Below are 12,212 nucleotides of genomic sequence, written 5' to 3'. Positions count from 1 at the left end.
GTCTGTGTGTGTGTTTATCTGAATGTTTGCATTTTTATGAGGGAGTGAATGAGGGAAGCGCCTTGTGCTACTTCACATTAACTACTTCAGAAAGGTGCTGATTTCAACTCTTGGTAGTTAAAGGGAATTAAGAGACATGTAAATTAGCCAATAATGAGATCTGTTCTCATTGCTACTAACATATCTCTGAATTGCAATTTTCTGCATCATAGAAATAGCCTCTTTTCGACAGAACTTTTACTGACAGAGTGAGATTCTCTCTGAATACCCAGGTTAATTTAAAAACTCCAAAGAGTGAAGCATTCCATGTCCCAGCATGGGTATATATCACTTGACCATTCAAGTCATTCCTTAAGGTAGAAACAAGAGTATTCATCTGCACATATTTTGTTGCTACAATTCCTTTACCTTGCATACCATGGAAAGGACAAAAAAAACACTAAGGAGACACATTTCCCTAAGGGATTTCTTCTCCTACACACCCAAAAAAACGGTGGCTAGGTCACCAAAGTACCCCATCCATTATAAAACAATTTTAGCCTGCAGCACTTAAATAAAATTAATTGTATAATAGGTGTAATATGTAACTACTCATAATATTGATTCAACAATATTAGTAAGGAAATTATTCACAGAGTATATTCGGGAACAACAATTGCTTGAGATTGTAAAAAAAACTACCAGGGGTCAGAACATACTAGATATTGTTTGTGTTCCCAAAGAAGTTGCTGTAACTTCAAGTCAAGGTTTACCACCATTGATGTGCAGTGATCATGGAGTTATTAAGGTTAATTTGTCACTAGATAATTTTGCCAAGCTGAAATCTAAACCAATGCACAGAAGGTTAATTCCATATTATATGGAAGCAAAGCAGTCACTATGTAAAACTAACTGGAGTGAGGTGTTTAGTGGAAAAACTGCAGATGGAATGTCGAAAGTTTTGAAAGAGAAATTGTTTGAGTGCAAAAAGTCAAAAAAATGTTTAACATCAGGATCTAGGCATACAACATCAGGGGGATATATTTCCATAAGAGTAAGATATCTGATTAAGGTTAGAGACAAAAATATTTAAGAAATGAAAGAGAGGTCGAACTACAACTTTGAAAACTGAAATAAAAAAAGCTGGACAAACAGATTAAGCATAGTGTAAGACAAGATCAAGAAACATTTGAAGAAAATGTATTTAAAGATATTGAGCATAATAGGAAACCTTTTTTTATAGATATACAAGATGTGGAAGGAGTAAAGACACACAAAGAGATAACAGTGTGCAGATTCTGAAATTTATTCTCAGACACAACAGATTATAGATATATTTACAAAATCTTATGCAAAGCAGTTTGGCTCCACAAAGAGGATGATAAGTTGTTCTAGTGACAACCCCAGACACTGGAATCAAATTAGATTATATCAAAAAAGAACTGCAAAAACTGGATCTAAACAAAGCACAGACAGGAGATGGAATTAGTAACAATGACCTGAGGACACTTCAGTAAGAACTTACACTACCATTATATTTATTATTCACTAGGTCATATAAATATGGGGAGATTCCACAAGATTGGAGACATGCACTTATTAAACCTGTCTTTAAGGGAAAGGGGAGTAGGACAAACCCAGAATTATATAGACACTTAAGTCTGCTTTCATGTTGTGGAAAAATAATGGAGAAGGTAATGCTGGATAAGTTATTGTCAGAACTGGATAGGTTGTGACTTGAAACCATGTATCAGCATGCATATGTTGAAAATAGATCTATTACCACCTGTAACATGATGTTCTATAACAATATAATAAAAGCTATGAATGGAAAAGTGTGCTGTGATGTAATTTATATAGACTTAACTTTAGCATTTGACATGGTCATACACAAAACACTGATTAATAAATTAGTACAACTAGGTATTGATGTACCCCTGATAAGATGGATAGCTGCATGGCTTACAAATAGGACAGGGCGTGGATCATACAGCAACTGGACAGGTGAAATCCTTGGTTACAGTCAGGGTGTCCCACAGGGCTCTGTACTAGGCCTTTACTTCTTTAGATTGTATCTTTCAGACCTAATTTTTTCATCTGAGGTGTTCTACAGTCTATACGCAGACAACCTGAAATTGGGTAAACTGATTACAAGTGTTACAGATAAGGCATGTCTGCAAAATAATTTGACTAAATTGACTATTTGGACACAGGAGAATAATATGCTGACAAATACATCAAAAACGAAGTATATGAGATTTGGGGGACATAAACTGAAAGTTGAATATTTAACTTTAGTACACAGTGATTGAAACTGTAGCCTCATTTAAGGACCTGGTTATATGGGTAGATTCAGCTATGAGTTTTTCTAATCCTATCAACCAATTGGTTAATGATAGTTATAGAACTATAGGTTGTATAAACAGATTTATAAAGTCTAGGAAATTAAAAATAATGAAGTCATTGTTTGTTAGTTGCATTAGACCCAAACATGAGTATGAAATAACAATATGGAAACCCTATAAGAAGACAAGCATGAGTAAACTGGAAAGAGTACAGCAGAAATATACCAAGGGCATCGATGGATGTGAAAATATAAGTTATTATGAAAGACTAAAATATCTGTACTTGTACAGTGTCTCTTACAAATATCTAAGAGGAGATTTATTGCAGCATTTAGAGACAACTACCTCTGGGAATGTTTGGGTTATCAAAACGTACTAGAGAATCATCAGATAACCTATGTAGAAGATTCTACAGGAATGAGAAGTGTACTAATTGGTTCTCTGAGAGAGCAGCTGATGCATGGAACAGACTACCAAATTACATTAAAGCAAGTACTAGTTTAGATATTTTTAAGAACAGCCTGGATACTTATTATTGGAACAAGTGTTTTGGTATATTGGCAAGCTAGAATGGCATTTATGCCTGTGCTTGAAATATTTGTATGTGTGCACTCATATACCACAAATACGAAGAACACATTAGAAACAGAATTATATTACCAGAAAAAATGTTCTGTAAAGATGTGTATGCAGACATGCAACCATAAATAAATAATATTGACATCCCATGATCACAAGCATCTCCTTAGTAACCATATAAAACAGAATAGTAAATGCTCAGTCACACAAAATCATATCATGCACATCTGCCTTACATAGTGCAACCCCTTGTGACATTATCATTTTTCCATCTGTATCACTGATCAATAATTTTATTGTAAGTCTACTTCCTGCATAGGCCAGCAGAAATTGAAAAAACTGACAGGTGCATGCATAGGATTTTTACAGCATAGGTTAATAGGTATTTACTGAGCTAACAACCACAAGGGCCTTTTTAAGCCTAGCCATGCATCCCAGATCTCTGACAAATTCTTATATCCTTAAGTGTAAGCAGGCCTTGGGAGATGAAACATCTGCAAGCAGGTGCCTGGGAGATGAAACATTTACAGTTTCCCTGTGTCCATTAGAAACACAGGTGCATGTAACATATACCACTTACTCATGAAGGGTCAGGGTTATAAGATAGCTTATTGTGCTGCGTCTCACTTGATCAACTGAATATAACACGGCCAGCACTAAATGTGGGTGAAAAACACAGCCAACAATAACAACAGACAACACAATCTTCTTTTGCAGGCGGGTTACCCCAATCATCCCAATTATTCATCTACAAGTTAGCTTCAGTGAAAGGTGAAAAAGCCATTGATAGTAACATGATCAACTGTATTCTTCAGCCAAGTTACAGGTTTGCTTTGGTTACAGTCAGCAAACCACCTGACTTCCCCCCATGTTCCTAGCATGAGATAGTCTATACTCATTCCATAGACATCCAGTTTCTGAATATATGCATTGAATTGCATAGTGACAATACATTATTTTGATCATTGAGTCTCTGTAGCTTAAACAGACATCATTTTAGGCCCACTGTCTAGCATGCCTGATAGCTTAACTGAAATAAACAAAAAATTATACCAATATAGTTACAATGGCCTGCCAAATATGACCAGTAATATTACATTTTTCTGCTAATCCTGTATTCTCTGTTTTGGAGTTGGCTGGCATATGGTTTTCCTGAGAAACATTGAAATAAAAAGCTATAATTATTTGTCATGAAATATGTTCATGGAGCAATAGGAATATGATCTGAATTACAAGTGGAAGTCACTGGCTCCTGTACCAGATAAGTGGCTAAGTATAAAAAAAAAAAAAAAAAAAAAAAAGATAATTTTCATTCCATTTGAATTTCTACATTTGGTAAAGCACAAAAGAGGTACAGGCACGCAATTATTATTTCCTTGGACAACTTCAAGGCAAGGCAATGGTATGCAAAATCAGGAGACAAAACAAATAGGGATTACAGAACATCCTGTCACATCTAAAAAATATACTTTGTTGGGCTGTGGGTCATTAAAATATCACGAACCAAAAAATAGGGTGTTTGGCACAAGTAAAACCAGAAAAGAAGAAAGATGCCAAAACTGCTGGAGCCACGGATGTCAGCAACAACTTTTTATTAATAAATCCACCAAGAAAACCGCTAAAAACACATGTGTTTTTAGTGGTGTTCGTGGTGGATTTATTAATAAAAAATAATAAAAAAATAAATAAAAAAAATAAAAAATCGTTGCTGACATCCTTGGCTCCAGCAGTTTTGGCATCTTTCTTCTTTTGTGGACATTAAAATATATTATCAGAAAAGATGTGGAGACTCAAACAATTGTCGTTTTTAAAGTTCATACGTACATCACATAATTGTGTGAGTCATGTATAAAATGCAAGAACTTCCAGAAATAAATCAGCTTAAAACATGAAACTAAGAAACTTGGTAAAATTTTAGCCCTTCCCTCAAGTATCCTTGATTTATGGTCCCCTAGAAATGGATCATATAACTGCTGAATGTCCACTTATTGTGAATGGTAGTTAGGACTTCATCCTTACATATTTTGACATTTTGTGTATGTAGTCAACAGCAGTGTTTCTCCTCTTTGCAAAAACACTACAAACAATTAAGTGAGGACTCATCACATTAGTGCACAGGGCCAATCAAAATAGTTCATTAAGCATTCATAGCTACACAACAAACTGATTCCTAAAATAGCAGTAAGCTCTACATAGTTGATAAAATTATGTTAAAGTTCAAATGCTAAAATATATCAAGAATGTTATAGGTGGAAATATGATGTTAACAGTTTCTGGGACAGATTCCCAAAAGCACATGGAATCTGGTGTAGTATGCTGATCTCAGTGCGAAGCTTGTGGATAACATTGTAATATGTTAATATACAACAGGAAACTCAGAATACATCAGCACACAACTGAGTGCTGGAGTTCCAACAGCACACAATAGAAATACATAAGTAATCTGTAAGTATAAGAAATAGTTGTCCAATAATGTTGTACATTACCAAACAAATGGAAAGATATCAGAAATCAAGAACAGTTGTTTAGGAAGATAAAAATGTCTGTACAGCAACTTTATGGGCAACTACGGAATGTTAATAACTCCATAGTAAGGGCCTTCGAAACACACACACACACATTAAAAATGCCAAATGTCCCAAATTAACCCACATGGCAATTGTAAAAGAAATTTACAGGAGTACACACAGAATGTATTAGAAAATCATGGATATGTCCATATGCCATCCACTAACTTATAATATATACTCCAAAGCTGTAAGGCTATCCCTTATTACATTAAAATCAGAGACAACTATGGATATCTACATAATGCATATATTTTTTTTAAAAAAACATTGACTTGGATTTACAGATTCTAGTGGAATCTGTAAACTTCCTAATAAAATAAATAAATAAATGCAAAGGGCATTCATGGCCACTTAGACATAGCTAGCAGTTGCTAACAATGGGTTCGAGACTTGTGTTTGGAACACAAGTAATGCATACACCGAAGGAAAGTGGGAGATAGAAAAGAAGATGTGGTGTATGAATGAAGAAGAGGGACAAACAAGAGGAATTTTGGAGTAGGAAAATCTTAGGGGAAAGTCAGAAGGACGTGGGAAATATTTTGGTGGGAACAGGCCCCAATTTTTTTTTTTTTGAAGAGTGGAAGGAAAGATAAACACAAGGAGAGAGGAGGTGAAGGTAAGCACAGCAGGTATACCTGTAGAACAAATAACAGAACACAATACAAAAAGAAGGTTTGAACAAACAGGATGGGCAGATTAGTTACACAGACAACACTTTGCACAACACAGGCAATGGAAAGTTGTAAAACAGGGTGTGAATGCATACCAGCCATGGTAAAATGCAGAAAAACAAATTGACCATTGCACTATCACATTAGCACATGTTGCATAATGCATGACGGCCATACCTGAATGTGTATGACCAATGGCAGATGTGTGTTCCAGGGTAATAAAGTAGGATCACAGTATAAATTGGATAAATATACATATACCCAATTAGTTCACCAGTAGTGCATGTGTTAGCCAAGCCACATCACAGATAAGCAAATGCAGATCAAGGAATGGTACATATCTCCAGTGAACAGAACCAAACCTATGAATATGCATGTGAAAGGCAGCAACCAAGTGCAGTGCCAAACAGAAGTAGTACAGAAGATCAGTCAAGGCTGCTGTATACACAAGTAGGTATACACAATGAAATGTGTGTATGTTACACAAACATATGTCATGTCAAATGCAACACACAGGCATTCATGTGTATGTATGTGTGTCAGTGACATAAATGGAATGTACATGAAATCAAGGTCAATGCGCATACATACATACATACATACACCAATGACATGTAAGTATATGTTAAAAATATAACAGGACAGAATAATGAATATAGCAGGCTGTGCACATGGATGTGAAAAACTACACTGGGTAACACAAATAGAATGATAGCAATGATGTATTGCAAGAATTAGCCAGCACCTTGTGTGCACATGTCCCACATTGTAAATGCTCATTCATTTGGCACATGTTCACCATCTCAAATTAATAACTGGCAATGGACAGTAGTTTTGACAAAGGCAAAAATACCTACAAGAAATACTAGGGACATATTAAAGAGGTAGGGAGGTGGAGAACCTGAGACCACATCATGGTAAAGCAGGACATGGTAAGGTGACACAATACAAATGCATGTGTAAAGCATGCAGGGTGCTGTAGAAGACACACAGACATACATTTAAACAAATGGAAAATGTGTGTCAAATAGAAAGATGGACTGCTAATGTCCTCAAAACCGGACATGTATAAAATATACATACACAGTAATGTGCAGTCATGTCAGATCAATATGCATAGGGAAGTAAGTTAAAATTTCAATCACATACAAATGTACTCTCATGCAAATGTCAAATAAAGAAATGCTTGTGTATGTCAACCATACTGCTTATTACAGAGCAGAGAACACACCTGTGAGCATCATTTTAGCACATTTGCAGTACACCACTGAGTGCTCACTTGTCAACTCCACATGTCTGTGTCAGTATGTATCCGATTATTTGCACACATATGTACAATCATGATGAATACAGCTATTTATGGAATGTGTACACCAATGTCATCACATTATGGGTGTGGAAATGCTACATAAAACAAGCATGTTGTAATGAACTGTGAAAGAATGTGTAAATTTAGCATTCTGTACTGATTAATGTTACTTTTCTCTTTGATGTAATCAGATGAGGGCTGCACATAGATAGGATACTATTGCCAAACCATGGCACAACATTACATCATGACAGTGGGGCATCATGACAGCTGCCATCCAGAACCATGTAGAATGATGTCTGTATGTTACACATTCCTGAAATGGCAAAACAGGCATCCAAGCATATGACACTGTTAGTGTTGGACTGTGGACAACAACAGTTGTTTAGCAATCATCCCACTAAGACACATGTTTGCAGGCTGCCTGTTACAGCACTATTAACTGGTTAACTGCCACAATGCATGCACAGTTCAATGTGTGTGGACAGTGTAATGTGTTAATGTGTGCCATGCACACATTGAAACTAAAGCAAATGTCACACAATAATTACACATAAGCATGCCAATACATGATATGCATGCACAAGAATGCATATACAGTCCAATCAATTAAATGTCAATCATCATGTTGGCAGCAGAAAACAAATGGAGCAGGCAAACAATAGCTACTGACTGGAGGGACCAGGCTGATATGGATCAGACTCCTGAATAAGCTCATGAGATATCTTCCTGAATTAATCCCATGTAGCCTATGCCATCTCATTGAAGAAGTTCCCAATCATGTCCCTCACATGTGTTTGAAACACATCAGTAATGACCTCCCTGATCTCCTCCCAAAAATCATCTGTATCATGGCCATGGGGATGTCTCTTTCAGAGTGCCGGCAGGATGTCTTGAGCAGAGGCAGGTCTGAGCTCATCATCATCATCACCATCTTCTTCTGATTATTCGAGCAGTGGCCCCACATGTGCACATCATCATCTTTGGATTGGTGAATGTCCTGGGGTATCATGCTCTGTAAAGATTAATTGAAAAACACGATGGAAAAAGGTCTATCATTTACAACAATCCCATGAAAATCAGAACACAGCAGAATATTGTCATGATAACAATTTACACAGAGACTGAGACACAGTCATTATGGACAGAGTTACCCATGGCCTGATGTGTCATACTCCTAATAAGGACAACAACATTCTTTCCTGGTGAATTCTATATGCTTAGACACACACACACACACACACACACACACACACACACACACACACACACACATGTCATTAACATTGTAATAATGTATGAATGGTCAGCAAACATACTTTTCTGTCTGTATTCAATGATGTATGTGAGTGGACAAATGAGGAAAGAGATATCGGATACTATGGTGGACAATAAGCACAACATGATAACCTTTTGAGTCTGGCAGCATGATATGCGGCTGAACACACATCAATATAATAAGTACAACACTAAAAACAATGTGATATGTTCAATCAAAACAACTGCAGACATATCAGAATGTAATATATCTGTTCTGAATGTGTGCAACTCTATGCATGCTCTTCAAAAACAATCAGGAATCAGAGGGCTTACAAAACAAATATTTTGGAACATGCTTGCTGATTATGAACTGCTGCTATCAAATGGGTACCTGCTGAACTCACAGTCAACCTTGGCTATATTAGTGTTTTTATAAGCACACATATGGTGTGTGAGGCAGGTGCAATACCAATATTGATCTGAAGGCCATGCCACACAGTCTGCAAATGCAATGCTATCACTGCAGACTTCCATTCACTCTGTGAATAGACAGGCTATATACAACAGATCAAGCATCAGAAAACACGGCCAGACATACAAGTGTGCCAAATGATGAATCATAAATGATAGCCACATCACTTAGACTTATATGTGAAGGGTTCAGCTTGTAACTTGTGTCAGATAAACACAACAAACTGTTCTCTATGTTGTGAATATATTTCTAAAAAAATGTGTGCTGATAAAATGGATCAGAAATACAAAATACATCAAAACTATATGTTTAATCCACATTTGTATTGACAGTTACCATTTGCTGATTTCACTTACCTTACTGATGGAAGAAGGCTATTCCTCATTCTAATCAATAAGCATGTATTTTTGAAAATTACAGGTCTGAAAACACTGGAATATGTTTCTCAGTTCATAGTATACATGAGATATTCAACATACCTCTCTCCTTCCCTCCACTGCAACTGCTCAATACACATCTCTCTGTTCTAAGTGCAGTCCCCGTTGTCTGAAAAAAAAAAAAATATTAATTAAATAACAAGGCTAAACATTTCACAATACACTTTGTAGACTGTTATTCTGCAGAACCTTAGTTTAGCACAATACTCAGTTGATGTAACATTCAGGTGTTAACATTTTTGAGAGCAGATTGGAGAACATGAGATTCAAACCTGCAGACCTATATGTCTTCCTAACACATCTTAACTGTAAAAGCATATTTTGCATGCAATGAAAAGAGTTAATGTTATGATATCATCCTGATGGGGATGGTATACTAAGAATGATCTTGTCTTAGAATTGCAAACTATGAATGTGTACTGCTCATGTAGCTAAACTATTTTCAAATTACATTTATGTCAGCACAGTGTTCTGAGAAATTATCAGTAATTGAGGTAATCCATTCCTTATACAGCACAACAGTGTTTTCTAACATCCAGCTTGTGTGAACAGAGCCATACATGTTACTGTACAATACGGACATAGAAATGTATGTATGAGGACCATTATTCTATGAAATTGTACATCACTATTTAAATACATGCATCTTCCTTGCACTTCATAGTGGGCCCATCACACTCCCTCAAAATTACAGTTTGAATCAGTTGTACAACTGACTTCAGCATTTCATGACAAAGCAGTGCTTCACAGCATTTTAAACAGTATGCAATATTAACTTACTAAATTTCTCAGACATATAACAGGATTTATCAATATGTACTGGCACCACTGTTAAATAGCTGATGTTAATGGAATGTTATGGATTACAGATATAGCAATAGTAAATCAGTGAACAATGGAGTTATTTGCACTCAAATTATACATTGATATCAATAAATGTAAAATACTTTACTAAAAGAATCCTTGGGTATATGATATCAGTATAACAATTTAAGATATATGTATAACCTTTCAAGGCTCTAACACACAGCACACAAAATATAGACATGATGGCCTGTGCCCTTACAAGCTGAGCTAATACTTAGCACATGCTACTTATAAACAAACAGGTATACTCTTTAAACGCTGTTGTTCAACAACTGATGTTATTAGGCCAGTACGGATTATGGCTTTATTCATAGAAAAACAAGATAAATGAGTCGTTAACATGCACAACATAAAATGTAATATAAACTATTGCAATATGATTTTACAAAAAGCTATGGGTGAAGTTAACCAAGGTAACATGTTTCCTCCATGTGGTTTTGAACCCACAGCATGACAAAATGCAGACATACTGGCCAGTTGTTTTGCAAGCCAAGCTAATTTGCACTAGGTGCTTATTGCAGACAATAGGTACTGCAACTGTTGATTAGAAATCATGCGACTGACAGGATATGGAAAATGCATTACACTTGTCAGCCGCGGTGGTGCAGCATTAGCATTGTCGCCTCACAGCAAGAGGTTATCCCGTTCGATTCTCGGCTGGAGCGCTTTCTGTGTGGAGTCTGCATGTCCTCCCTGTGGCCGAGTGGTGTTCGAAAGATGTGTGTGAATGGGCGTGCCTTCATTGAAGTTTGGGCATCGAGCTGGCACCTCAGCACCATAAAAATCTACTGCCAATCATTAGCAGACTGGAGTTCCGCTGTGGCAACCCCTAACCGGGAAAAGCCAAAAGAAGAACAACAAACATACAAGTTTTACACTTGTTATAGTGAAGACATAATAGCTATCAACCCTAACATAAAATATGTTTAACCAATGTTATTGGCATTCATTTTTACATTAATTGAATATGTCTGTGTACTTGTATAGGAAGAATGATTGTAGTAAGTTTTATATGTGTTTGCCTTCCACCTTGTAATGGTCCAGTAGGTGATACAGTGGGATATAATGTAAAACTATGAAATGCACAGTCATCTACAGGCTAGGCACTATAGGCATCAGTGATGCAGGAGGACAGTGTCTATATGAAATGATGTAGTTAGGTGTAATAAAACATATGCACATCTTCAAAGGACATAGTTATGTTTTTTATTTAATTACTTACTAAAATAACAATATAGGAATCAAACCCAGAGTTAATAAGGCAGTAATAACACAGTCTACCAAATTATCCACACAAGATAATTCCCACAGTAACTAAAACATCATTATAAAACCATACGGGTCAAATAATGGGACTATAAACTAAAACTACTAAACACACAGTCATCAATGTCCTAGGCAATATAGGTGTCAGTGATGCACGAGGACAGTGGCTATTTGAAATTATGTTGTTAAATGTTGTGAAACATATGTACATCTTCAAAGGACATAGTTACAGTAATTAATTAATTAGTGGATAAATTAACAACATGGGTATCGAACACAGCACCTAAAATGTGTTTATAAAAAATGTATATGATATATATGGGTCAAATAAATATCTGTAAAATCCATAGGAAAACTAAGAAATATTTAGAATATTGGTACTTATTGCAGGGATGTATGGGCTGCCTCCGTACCTTAGCAACCCTCCTTTGAAGCTCAGCTGCATCCCTCCAATGCA

Source organism: Protopterus annectens, chromosome 1.part2 (genome assembly GCF_019279795.1).
Source record: "Protopterus annectens isolate FY-2018-M chromosome 1.part2, PAN1.0, whole genome shotgun sequence".
NCBI lineage: Eukaryota > Metazoa > Chordata > Ceratodontiformes > Protopteridae > Protopterus > Protopterus annectens.
The sequence above is the reverse complement of the archived record's forward strand: the minus strand, read 5'-3'. Positions refer to the sequence as shown.